The sequence below is a fragment of the Convolutriloba macropyga genome, chromosome 5, assembly GCF_964194025.1.
Source record: "Convolutriloba macropyga chromosome 5, txConMacr16.3, whole genome shotgun sequence".
In the NCBI taxonomy this organism is placed as follows: domain Eukaryota; kingdom Metazoa; phylum Xenacoelomorpha; order Acoela; family Convolutidae; genus Convolutriloba; species Convolutriloba macropyga.
Window position 1 is genome coordinate 30,944,373 of NC_134472.1, and position 14,684 is coordinate 30,959,056.

The window sequence follows — 14,684 nt, forward strand, 5'->3', positions numbered from 1 at the left end:
GGAGATTTTGACCTCCGTTTGCACCGCAAGTTGTGTGGCGTATATCGGCATCCTCTCGGGTCTTGATCTTGGCTTCCGTAATCTTCTCAGACATTCTTGGGTTTCGTCTGATTACATATTCTCTGAAGCTGGTTCCTTGAGCTCGAGATCACAATTTCGCAAAATCATTAATACGGATCACCACAACTTTTTTTGGTTCCCTAATTTTAGACTTCTTGCAGCAGTTTTTTTCAGTATTCATGATGACGGATCCACAGGCTAACTTATCCAACATCAATCCCAATTATTTTTGGATCGTTCTTGGTGTATTCTTGAAGTAAAATAATAGAATTATAAAGCATCCGAACTGCTGTTGAGCAAAAACAACGCTTTGTTTGTGATTTATGCACCAAAACTATGTGTCAAGTTATTGTTGTAATGGTTGTAGAAAATCTTGTTGTGCTAATTAATTTGAGGTGCACGAATACACGACATTTTGAATTGCTGCTCACCTCTATTGCCGAAAAATTTTGCAAAGCAAAAAGTTCAATTCATTATCTGTGATGCGAAATTTATTTTGGGGATTGTGGTATAATAGTACCTTCATCTTAAAAGTTTTAGTTTTGAGTTGCTAAATTAAGTTAATCCATTATCATTTATCTAGTTCATTTCGCTCTTTAAAATTTGTTCAATTCGTAAAGTTAGATTTCTGAAGATCAAATCCTAAGATTTCACGTCGTTAAAATTTGTTTATAATTTGCTGCATGATTGAATGTCTGTTCATAAATCTTGTAAAGATTTTGCCGCTTTAAGTTGTCTGATGATATGAATAAGTTATTGTTCAACTATTTTAATTCTTTCAATTTCATTCTCTGTAATTCATAATTCAAATTCAGTTGACTAAATTCATTTCTCGAAATCGCTCCGCCAAAGTCTAATCTATACGATTTGAAAGTAGACTGTATTTCGCTAAGCGAAACACTAGTACGAAATAGAAGTGTGATTCCGCTCCGCCAAATCGAGAATTACTTTGTAACTAGAATAATTAAATTCCACTCGACAATATTAGCATTGATTCGCTCCGCGAATTTATAGCTAAATACTCATTTGTAATTCAATCTAATTGGCGTCGCCGATCAATCAATTTTACAGTTTCTCATTTTGTACGACATGGCGCAGCCAGCTCGCGAATCCCGAAAAACACCTCTATCGATAGAGCCATTTTGGGAACGGCCGACTTCGGACCCACCAATCAGATGGGAGAAATGGAGAATACAAGTGAAATTAGCGATTCTCGCTCGGGAAAACATCACAATTGATACATTGTTGCAACCTAAACCGACAGAAGTTCGTTTGCAGGCAGAACCGAAATATGAGGTATCAATCGAAGATGCGACAGAAGAAACAGAAAGAGACAGACGAATTCGAAATAATCAATTGAAATTGCAGTGGGAGCTCAAATGTTAGAAAATAATTGAGGCAGGAATACTTTGTGGAGAACGACCTTGGAACTTGTGTGACCAAAAATGCGTCTCTCTGTTATACTTAAGTATAGGCACGGAAGGACGACGTCTGCTAACACAAAAATTCCCACATGACAATATCTATGATTTGTCAACCCTCAAACTTTGGGAAAGGATGGAGATCGCCTTCATTCGCCCAAGAAACATTACATTCGATAGATATGTCTTCTTTTCCAGAAAGCAAAAGAAGGGCGAATCAGTTGAGCAATTCTACAGTGTTCTAAAGGAGCTAGCAGAAAACTGCGATTTTGAAAACCGCGAGGAGGCCATAATAAGGGACATTTTCATCACAAACATGTTGGACGACGACATTCAACGAGAGCTACTTCGAGATACGGTAGAACCAGAAAGAGCTCTCAGTATTGCAGTGAACATGGAAATGGGCAACCAAAATCAACAACGGATTTCATCCAACAATGGTGGAAACGGCAACACGGTAAACGCGATACAACAGAATAGTCGATTTCGCGGCGCGGGTGTGCGTGGTAATCAATCGACGAGGATAACAACGAACCGCACCTCCATTGGACAATGTCGTGGCTGTGGCCAAAGTTGGACTTCAACACATCGTCAGGTTTGCCCCGCCATGGGTAAGAAATGTAATTACTGTGGTTTGCAAAATCATTTTGCAAAAGTATGTCGTCGACGAATTAATAATTCGAGAACTAATCAACAAAATAATCGTATTAACACAGTAGAAAATGTAGAAACTTCAAATCAAAATTCAAGTCAAGAAAACCAAAATGTTAATTACATAAACTATAATGAGGAAACCCACTCAGACTACGATTCCTCTGACGATAACTATGTTGCTACTATCGAAAACGTTGATTCACCGAATTTAACTTTGCAAAATTTATCAATCATTATTGGTAACACAAATTGTGACCTACTAATTGATTCCGGTAGTGGCTGTACCATTATAAACATGTCATTAGCAAGAGAAATAATGCTCAACTGTATCCAATCCCAATGGTCAGAGAAAACGCCACAAGAATTGAAGTCTTTTTCGAATGATATAGTTCAACCACTCGGAACATTGAAAACTCCTGTAAAATGCAACGACTGGTATATCTCGAAAGCAAGAATTACAGTAGTACCTGACGGATTTAGACCAATATTAGGAAGAGACCTTTTTGACCAATTAGGCATTACAATCACTCAAAAACCTTGTCCAAAAATCGAAGTTAACAACGTGGATCAAACGTGTGTAATAAAAAAATCACTAGCAAAAGAGTTTCCTGAATTAATATCACGAATTGGCAAATCAAAAAATCATACAGTAAACTCCAAATTTCACAGAAACTATCGAGTTGTACATCAAAAAGGAAGAAAAGTACCAATACATCTTCAACCAAAAGTAAAAATCGAGTTAGAAAAACTGCTTAATGAAGAACACATAGAAAAATTAGACAATTGTTCAGATCAATTTTTCATATCTCCAATAGTCATCACTGTGAAAAAAGATCAGTCAATAAAAATAGCACTGGATTCAAAAATTCTCAACAAAGCGATTCATAAAAACAAGTACCAAATGCCCAACATTGACTCACTAATTCAAACTATTTCGCAAACACTGTCAACGGCGCCGCAAGAGACCGCATATTTTACAACGCTTGATTTGCAGTACGCGTACAGCCAACTCAATTTACATAACGATACGGCCCGCCATTGTAACTTTAATATTGTTAGTGGAGATATGACAGGAACATATCGATTTAAAACGGGATTTTACGGATTAACAGATATGCCAGCGGAATTTCAAAAAGCTATAGACTGTACTCTTGCGGGCTTGGAAAATACATTCTGTTTTTTGGACGACATATTAATAGTAAGCAGAGGAAGAATCGAAAAACACTTGGATTTGGTACGAAAATGCTTAATAAGACTTGACCAAGAAAATCTGCGAATCAATTTGGCAAAATGTCATTTTGCTAAAGACAAAATTGAATGGCTAGGACACAACATTACACAGTCAGGTGTAACACCTCTCTCAAGTAAAACGGACGCAATTGGAAAATTAGCAGCACCAACTAATCTCAAAAAACTTAGATCGTTTATGGGATCAGTTCATCACTTAGGAAAATTCATTCCGAACCTGTCTCAACTATGTTACCCTCTTCGACCTTTGTTAAAGAAAAACACTAAATTCATTTGGACGGACGAGCACGAAAAACAATTTTGCTTAATTAAAGAAAAAATTGCGGAAACAACGGAAAAAAAAAACATTTCAATCCAGAGTTAGAAACACGAATTAAATGCGATGCTTCACGTAAAGGATTAGGATGTGCATTGGAGCAACGAACGCCTAATGGTTGGCACACTGTAGCATTCGCATCACGATTTCTTAATTCAGTAGAAGATAGATATAGTGTTAACGAACTCGAACTCCTAGGGGTGGTTTGGTCTATTGAACATTTTAAATACTATCTCTACGGAAAACCATTCACCGTCATCACTGATCATAGAGCCCTCTTATCAATAATGCGAGAAAATAAATCTAATAAGTCATACAATAGCAGATTAACACGTTGGGTGGATCGATTATTGCCATTTGATTTTTCAATTGACCATCTTCCTGGCTCAAAAATGGGTTTAGTGGATTATATCTCTCGCGACCCACATCAACAAGCTGCTAATATATCTACATACGATGAACAATTCATAGTAGCAAAATTGGACGTAATTAAGCGCGGCGCAAAACGCTTTCTATTAAATGCTGAAAATTACGTTGATTTCGCAGCGCGAAATCCACCCACAAAATGCGACGAGAATAATCTAAATTCCATTAACAAATTTGGTAGTGAATTGACACCGCGAAATCCAGAACATTCTAATATTACGCTTACTGACAATTCAATTAGCGAATTAAGCCCAATTAATGTAAATACCAAACCCAAAATTGAAATAGCCAACATTCCAAACTCGCTTTCTGCCTTCAATCGCTCAGCTGATCAGTCGCATAGTAATTTAAACAATTTCCAGCGAATAGCCCAAAAATTTGGACAAGTTTACATGATGTCCCAGCCGAATTCCGACGAAGAAACGCTCATGTCTGTTAAGCAATCCACTCCATCAAGAGTTCGCTTCGCGGATGCAGGGCCCTCAACTGCATCAACCGTTTCAATCGCCCCAGCCTCACCCAGTACCCCAACAACACCGACAACAGACACAACAGGCACCTCCACTTCAGTCGATGAGTTGTATCTAGACTCGTTTAATTTCGCGTTATCGAAAATATTTTCCAGCTCTTTAATGGCGAGTCTAACGACAAAAGACGCAATACTTAAAGAAATTCGTGACTGCATCCTCACAGGAAACGAGGATCGTTGTAAGCAGATCTCTCCCTACATTCACAGCTACTGGAAAGACCTCCATGTTAAGAGTGGGTGTGTATGTATTGACGATAGGATAGCACTTCCGCACACAATAAAAGACGCCTATGTGGACGCAATCCACGCCACGCATCCGGGAACATGGGGCATGACAGACATGGCATCGCACGCGTGGTGGCCATATATGCATCGAGATTTGGCCACAAAGACGGCGAAGTGCAACCCGTGTGTGAAGATCGGTAAAAATTTAAAATCTATTATACCAACTAATAAATGGGCACCATTAAGACTATGTAAAGTTCCCAATGAAGAAATTCAAATTGATTTTGGCGGACCCATATATAATGAGAAAAATCAAGAAGTCTACTTTCTTGCATGTATTGACCGATTTTCGAAATTTCCATCAGCTGAGGTATTTGAAAACGCAAATGCTGATAACATTTTGAAATTCCTTCAAGAGTACGTTTTGTTACACGGTATACCCCGTGCAATTAGATTAGATCAAGCTAGATGCCAAACGGGCCAGCGAATTAAAACATTCTGTAATCAAAATAATATAGAGCTAATTGAAGCACCAATACACGATCACAGAGCTATTGGCTTAGTGGAGAGGCTAATTCAAACAATCAAGAATCGTCTAGCATGTATTAAAACGGCGGCACGAAATCAATTTAATATAAAGGCTTCAATAAATTCAATAATATATCAACTGCGAATCTGTCGTCAAAAGACGATAAATATATCACCATTTGAAGCACATTTTGGTCGAAAAGCAAATACGCCTTTAAGTAACATAACAACAAAGCCAGACCCTAAAAGTCTGACATACAGAAACATTCTAAATAAATATTTAGATCTGGAGACAGTTAGATGGGACCAACTAATTAAAGATGAGAATTGGACGAACGAAGAAAGGAGTGACACAGAAGTGGAGGACAACAAATTTCAGTTATGTAAAAATGCGGAAAATCGACAACAAGAAGACCCCAATAAAGAGTCCCGCTTCATTTTACATCCGGATGTATGTCAACCACTACCGAGGACAGAGACTTCACTAGAGTTAAAACTGGCAAAGAAACAACCAAGGACTAAAAGGTCCAAGAAGAGTCTAGATGGACTCTATGGAGTATTAGCCCCCGGTTCCTCGGTGATTAAAACAGACGAATACACGTCTGTCATAAAAGAGCCTGGCAAACGAGAAGTTACAATCCGGAACTCCAATTTGGCTAAATTTGGCACAAAAGCAGAGAGGGAGACAGAACTTCAAGACTATGCCAATAGGAGACCAAAGATGCCAACAGGAAAAACTACAGAGGAGCTTATCAACAACCATGCAAAAGAGTCACGAAGAAAAATTGAGGGAGGAAAGAAAATGAAACACCGTCGAATCGCTGATGATATCAGCACTGTGTCGTCCATCCACTCTAACGTAACACGTGCCCTACGAGTAAAGATGCCGATTAAACCAAAGCGTCATGTACCACTCGCGCCGCCAAATCAACAACCAGAACAAGATATTCAATTCGCAGCGCCAATAAACCTTCCCACATCTAGTATCGTAATAGCAGAACCGCCAAGTCGACCCAAAAGAAAAGCCGCTAGTAAAGCCTCTGCTATTCTAATGCCAGCCAAACGAACACGAACATCAGTTTCGGTCACTGGATCTGACAAATCGGCAGCTTCGACACAAACAGGCCCCCCAATGACATCCAGTTCAAGTGTAACAGGAAAACAAAAAAGACGGCAGCAATTGAAACAAAAACAAATGGAAAACAAAACTCTAATCTCGCAGATTCAAACGGCCGCCTCACAAACCCAGCATGTAGAATCGGACTATACAGTGCCGCCATGTTCACCAACCCCCGCTTTTCCAGTTCAATACTACGTTTCACCAAACTACGAAGGACCTGAGGTGTCAATGACAGTTGGCGAGGCGGAACGTTATTATGAGAGCGAGAGTGACTGATCTGAAAAATATCCCAAAATAAACATTACTCAAAAACTTCATTTAAACTTTCAAAACTTTATGGTATTAATTAATTAACAAGTACATATTTTACTAATCTTCTGCTAAATAATTCTCATTATTTACTTCTCCAAAGGGGGAAATGTGGTATAATAGTACCTTCATCTTAAAAGTTTTAGTTTTGAGTTGCTAAATTAAGTTAATCCATTATCATTTATCTAGTTCATTTCGCTCTTTAAAATTTGTTCAATTCGTAAAGTTAGATATCTGAAGATCAAATCCTAAGATTTCACGTCGTTAAAATTTGTTTATAATTTGCTGCATGATTGAATGTCTGTTCATAAATCTTGTAAAGATTTTGCCGCTTTAAGTTGTCTGATGATATGAATAAGTTATTGTTCAACAATTTTAATTCTTTCAATTTCATTCTCTGTAATTCATAATTCAAATTCAGTTGACTAAATTCATTTCTCGAAATCGCTCCGCCAAAGTCTAATCTATACGATTTGAAAGTAGACTGTATTTCGCTAAGCGAAACACTAGTACGAAATGGAAGTGTGATTCCGCTCCGCCAAATCGAGAATTATTTTGTAACTAGAATAATTAAATTCCACTCGACAATATTAGCATTGATTCGCTCCGCGAATTTATAGCTAAATACTCATTTGTAATTCAATCTAATTGGCGTCGCCGATCAATCAATCTTACAGTTTCTCATTTTGTACGACAGGGATATTAGTATTGTAGTGGAATGTTTCGAGTGGTGAACATGGGGTCCGATTGATTTAAGATTGTCGGGGATTAAGGGTTCAATTTGTATGTGGAAAGAGGTTCTGTAAACCCTAACTGTTTTGCCTTCAGAGCTGTTCCTTTGTTTTTGGAAAACTGTTCATATGAGACAGCAGTTCCGACAGTTGTGGATAGAGTTTCGTGCCACTTGAGTGCTTTTAAAACTGCATCAGGAACTCTCGTAGCGAATTTGAGAATAATTGTTGAAAGTACTGTATACGGGAATACTGGTAGAACTGTAGAATGAGTACTTGTTATCTATGTTTGTTTTTGAGCCCTGAGTTCCATATTAACTGCTAAGTTGAGAGCTTGCGAAGAGCATACTGTTTCTTTGAGATAGTTTTATTGTATTTCAGTATATTTCATGTTGCCGATAGAAACGTCCCGAAATATAGTGTATTCCTGATCACCGAGATCAATTTTTTAGGAAATTCTTGATTAAAAAGATAAGATTTTTTATTTTCCTATCAATTGTTTTTTCAGGAAAAACATCATCTCAATTGATAATGCGAGATCAAATGAAAGCTTCTCCCATGAGTCATCAAATTTTGGTTGTTTTCTAAATTTCCATCAAGAGATTTGGGTTCGACGACTGATAATTCTTTGTCCCTTGCTGCCATACAGAGATATACTATAGATGCCGCACGTTGATTCGCTTGATTTTTTGGTTCATCCGCGCACATTTTTCCACGTCCAAAGTCTTTTGCAATCTACCTTGCCAGTTAATTTTAGTTGTGCTTCATGGGCATCTCCAGCGCGTTCAGATTGTGTAGGGGCTCCATCAACTGCGTTCTCGGTAGGCTCAAAAGGAAATTGAGTTTTACTTAGAGCTTGAATGTATCCAATGAAATATTTTTTTCGCATAGAAAGCCCTTTTAATTTGAATTCTCCGTGACTCATATTTCAAAGGTTGGTTCAGGTGTAGGCTTTTCCCAAAATTTCGTTCGTGGCCAAGGAGAGTTTGTTGGTGTGCTGCAGTACGCCCCATGCAGCACTCTACTAAACAAGGCGGCTCGGTAATGTGCGTACGCACATAAGGTTCCGACCCCGCTCATCCACATTTCTGAGTTAATTGGCGACCAAATGATGAAGAGTTAGAAAACCTTCAACAACATATATATCGTTCAATAAACGACGAATGGAATACAATCGTGTATCGCTTTTTCACCCCTATTCAATTTACCCCCTATCATTTAACCCCGATTTATTTACCCCTGTATCATTTAACCCCTCTATGTTTTAACCCCTCTATCATTTCACCCCGATTTTAACCTTTCTATAAAAGAATAATTATTAGATTAGCAATGTAATCATTTGGCCATGCCTCGCGGGCCATGGCCATGCCTCAGCGGCCCGTGGTATTTGATATGAAACTATCAGAACCAAATTGGGATTAGTTTATCCATTTAATTATGTCAAAACATGCTTTAATGTCGACTGCTAATTGGCGGGATGAAATGATAGAGGGGTGAAATGACAGACGGGTGAATAAATCGGGGTTAATAGATAGGGGGTTAAATGAATAGGGGTGAAAAAAGCAGAACCGAATACAATAAAGCCACCCTAGAGGGCCAATGAACGTCGTTGAAAATAGGACTACTAGAAAGGACAATAATAAATATCAATAAACGAACACTAATTAGGACCAAAACTCGATGGCTATAATAAAAAAACATAAAATCGAACTCGGATCATATAAAACCTAAACAAAACAATTTAACCTAAACTTCATTAGAAAATATATGAGACCTCTACTCACTGCGACTGGTTAACAAGTCGACAAAAAGAGCAGAGAGTTAAAAAAACACTTGTCCATTTTTGCAAACAATTATTTTTACCGTTATTAATGTCATTAGATATCAACTGAAATCCCTAAAATTTACATTTATATCTCCATAGGAAGCAACTGAGACATGTCATCATCCAAAGTTCAATTGCGCAAACCTACGATCATTGTTATAAATTAAAAAGAAAAAAAATCCTATAAAATGTACAAGTACAAAAAATTTCAATAATTTTGGTAAATCTCGTAGTAACAGTAGTAACAAAGACATGAAACAAACGTTTGAAGCCAAAATAGTTATAAAGATCAAACTGTAGTTCACTGGAAATGGGTTGTGACCCACGTTTACAGAGATTGAGCTACAAATTGACCAAAAAACTATTTAAAAAATGACGAAGCTCAAAGTTGCAATACCTCAAGAAGCCAATTGGGCCTGTTAATAATGAGACAAAGTCACGAACCCACAAAATAACAACAAAGAAATAAAGAAGACAAAACTTCAAACGATTTTACGAGATCACATTATTCAAGGCGCTATAATTATAAAATTACTCCTGCAAGAACTGTAAATTGTCATCTTTTCTTCATTTTAACATCAGCGATTCTTATCTATAAAAGGACGACTACGAGGAGATGACAAAAAAAAGAACCAAAAATTTAACAGTTTTGAAACCTCGAATTTTTTTTATAATTTATGGTCGAAGCAATAGATCACAACGTATAACCAAGTGCAAAAAAATGTATGAATCAACAAAATTATATGAGACTTCTAATTATTGAGATCAAGTTACATGGTTACGTGAATGAAAGCAAAAGGATGCATTTGAAAAAAAAATTAAAAATTTCCTACTTCAATTTTAAAGTCATTAAAACAAACAGCTATATACTGAAATCTTCACATAGGTTGAGTTATATGTCCCGCGGAAGCAATTGAGACCTATTAGTATCAGGTATATGGCGTACAACAACAAAAAAAAATGACAAAAATAGGCAAAAACAAAAAAATTCGTTTTATATTTGCGAGATAACTTTGTCTCAGCCCAAAAAGCATAAACTGTATAACTTAAACAATTAACTTATCCAGATACGCTTTTTTCCCGCGCTGTGCGTTTTTCCTACTAACTCATAAAATATACAGTTATGCTAAAAAAATAAAGAAAACGCGTAGTATAAAAAGAAAAAGACCGTTACATAAACATAGGACTATTACGAACATTAATTTATAACCAAAAGGAAATCGGTTTCTGCTTGTTTTTACTTAGACTGCGCCCTAAGTTCAGAGAAATAAGATAAAATTAGTGGCAAAGTTCAAAATTAACCGATATTTTTGTAAAACAATTATATTCAAAGTCAAAACAGACATTAGATAATAACTGAAAGAATTATCTAGGTTGATTTATACGTCCTGAGAAATGGTGTGGATCTGAGTGGACCTTTGACAGGGGACAATAGGTCATTTAACTGCAAAAAAAAGATAACTAATGAAAGTAAAATTCAAGAATTACATAAAAAAAATTTTCCGATTACAATTGGTCAGAGCCACAAAAACCATAAGCTTATTCTGAAACCGTGTTATAATCTAACCGGGCCTCGTTTTTTGTGAGTGGTATCTGTCACTCCTTGAGCCTTGAATTGAATTTCTTGTAGGTAAAAGACGTTTACATAAAAAACTTTTACATAGCCGTATTATTTTGAAAAAAAAGTCGCGCCCGATTAAAATCTAAAAAATTTATTCTCGTGAGCATTCATGGCGAGATCAAGATCTTTCCAGATGGTACTACGCATTTAACAAAATACTCACTTTTTTTCAAATGGTTGCCAGATAGATCAGTTTTTGAACAAAATTTTTCAGTTTTGTCAAAATTAAAAATGCATTTTTTATAGTTATTTATAGTTTTTAAGACTCTTAAAGCCAGAGAGTGTACAAATAGCTCCTTTGTCAGCCTAAAAAGAATATTGCCGCTGTTTCAAGCTATCTACTTCCAGCAAATTTAAAATAAGTGGGCTAAAAAAGCAAATTTGGTCCCGAAAAAAAATCGAATTTTGAAAATGTTTTATAAAATTCTAGTCAAAAAACTCAGATCGAAGAATTCAGCAAACCTCCTCTATCTTTAGAGATAAAATTAATAACACTACAGCAAAAAAATTTGAACAAATTTTAGCAAAATTGATGAAAATTAGGTCAAAAATTCCGAAAATGTGAATAAAAACAGATGAATTACGTCAAATATTCACAAAACTTTAAACCTCGATAACTTCCTATAAAACGCGAAAACTGAAAAAAATCTTTTTAATCCCAAATTCTACGCTGGACGAGCTTTTTAGTGATACCACTCACAACTCTCTATCGATCGGCCAAAATTGACTGAAGAAAAAAACCCATTTGAGTATATAGTTCCTCCCCCACTAAAGTGGGTCGGAACAACTAGCTTACTGTTTTTCTGTAGACAAGTAAGCTCTATGCTTAAATCCTTAATGCAACAGCCCTTTGCTGTTTCCAAACTTGTATATCACGGAGCTAACAGTGAGTATAAGCTCTATTTCGAGCTTGCGAATGAGAAGCAAGAATAAAAAAACCAATTTACTTACCGCACACAAAGCACAAAATGAAAACAATGAAAACGTATAAGCTTATCTGCAAGAACAATTATACATAAACAGACGGCGCGTGAGAATCAATACTAGGCAAATAAACTAAAAACTAGACGTATTATCTAAGAAATTTTATCGTTAAGGAAAGTTGCGGCAAGCGATTTTAAATAAAACAAGGAGGCTCGGTAATGCGCGATCGCACATAAGGTTCCGACCCCGCTTATTCACAATTTTGGCATAATTGTCTACCAAATAAGGAACAGATAGAATACCCCAAAAATTCAAGTATTTAAAAAAAATTGAAGTATGAACGAAAAGATAGCCTCCAAAGCAAATAACTCAGTGGAGTAAAAAATGATGCATAAGATTGATGAGATATGCCAATATTCAAATATATCAAAATTGCTTACTTTTTTTTTAAAAAAGATTAAAATTCAAAGTAAAGCAAACCATTGGAAATCAACTAAAATATCCCGTAATTTTACAATTACCAGTAATTCTAAGGATGGGAATTAAGAACTGTCGGTATTCAATTTTTGCGCGGTTTCAAAAAAAACAACAAAAAGACATGGAAGCCATTTATTGCAAAATGAAACAATTAAATATCTTCATTTATTCTTCCAAAGGAAGCCCTTGAGACCTGCAATTATCCAGAATAAATCGTAGATCTACAAAAAGAACGTAGAATATTAAAAAAATTGAAAACTAAGAAATGTTTTTTTGTAAAAACCTGTGTCGAAACCAGTAAAGTCATTATGAATTCTTTGAAAACAATAGATTTTGTGACAAAAATCCCTTTGACACCTTCCCTTGACAACAGTATTTTCATATTTGGCCTGCAGTTAAAGATACTAAGTAGGAAACAGACAAAAAAGGAACAAAAATGCGAAGTTAAAAAAATGTGGGGATTGGGAGTGAACGTTGCCAACATGGAGGTGGTTGACGAGAACGATTGTGGTCACGATTTAGACTTTTTCGAATGAATATACAATATCTACAAATATCAGAATATCGGCCCATCTATTTTTCTATGAAAAGCCAATGAATCGGGGTCATTGTACAGAAAATTTAATACGACAAAAAAGACAAAGTGAAAACGACAGTTAAAGAAAAAATTTAAAAATTTCAATTAATTTCTTCGAGAATGTATTGTCGAAGCAGTTAAAACCAGAGTCTATATCCTTAAATATTTTAGTATTATCAATTCTGTTTTATTATGAACACCAATAATGTAATATATGAACTGTCAAAGAAGTGATAATGTGATAAAACTTGAAAACGTGAAAATGGGCAAAAACCTGAAATAAAATAAATACGAAATCTAGTAGTTTGAAAACCAGAGACAATAACTTAAGGTGTAAACACGCACAAAAAAATTAAATTTCAATTCAGAAGAATAAAGACGCATTCTTTCATTGCTGTAACTAAGCTACAAGTTGACCAAATTAAGAGAAAAATGGAGGCAAATTTCAATAAGCCATTATTTAATTAAAAATCAAGTATTTTTAAAAGTCAAAACGACCATAAGCTTTCAAGTAATAAACTAGATTCAATAATTTAGAGGTAATTAGGAAGTGAATTTTACCTATCACTAGTGGGCTTTGATTTGAAATGTTCTGTTATTTAATTAACATAAAAAAGATTGAGTTTTTTTATAAAAAAGACCGACTGATTACAATCCGAATTATTTTTGGATTGTAACAGTCGAAGATTGGTCTAAAACTATCTCTGCTAATGCTGTTTGTCCATTAAGAACATTTATTTTTTTGAATGTTATAAATATAGATTTTTTGTTAGTTAAGAAATCAAAAATAAATGCTGCGCTTTTGATAATCAACGAGTATAGTAAGCAAAAAACGGCAAAGTTTTAATTACGGAGCACTCGTAACGGAAGTTGGAGTAAAAATAGTCCCTTTTAAATTCTACAGAAAATTGTTTAGTGGTGTTTGGTTGTGTACTTCCTGCAAGTTTAATCAAAGTGGACTAAAGAAACAATTAGGTCGGAACAATTAGTACAATTTATAAATTTTTACTGTAATGATAAACATAGGCATGAATATAGGGTTTGTTTATGACAGATTCGCGCACCACTTTTCGATATTTCAATCTGTTGCGTTCGTCTAGCTGTCCGAGTGAGGATGAGCCCTCAATAAACAATTTGCATCATGTTGATCGCTAACAAAAAAATTACAATTAAAAGCAACAGACGTGATTGCGGATTTTTTCGTAGATTTAAAAAATGTTTTTGAGCTTGAGTCAGCTGGTATGATCTGTGTCTCCAATCTGGATACCTTTTAGAAATTTATAAATTTATACAAAATATGGAAAATTTAGTATAGAAAATTTTAATATAGAAATATATATATATATATATATATATATATATATATATAACCAGCAGAAAAAGCCCTTGAATATAGAATTGCCACTGGTAAGAAATCTTGTACGTTTATTCTACCAAAATTTTAGTGGTTAAAGATCAATGTTCTATTTTTGTGATGTCACTGGTCAGTGCAGCAAACATAAGCCCAGTTGTGACAACCAACGTGTCATGATCTGTCTTCTCAACTTAATAGAAAGAATTTTTTATTGTAAAATCCGATAAACCGAGCTTTTATTGCGCAAGATCTGATAAGAAATTGTATGGTATAGAAACTGATAAAATAAAGTTTTGTTATGTAAGATCCGATTAGATGAAATTTTACCGAGTAGAGTAT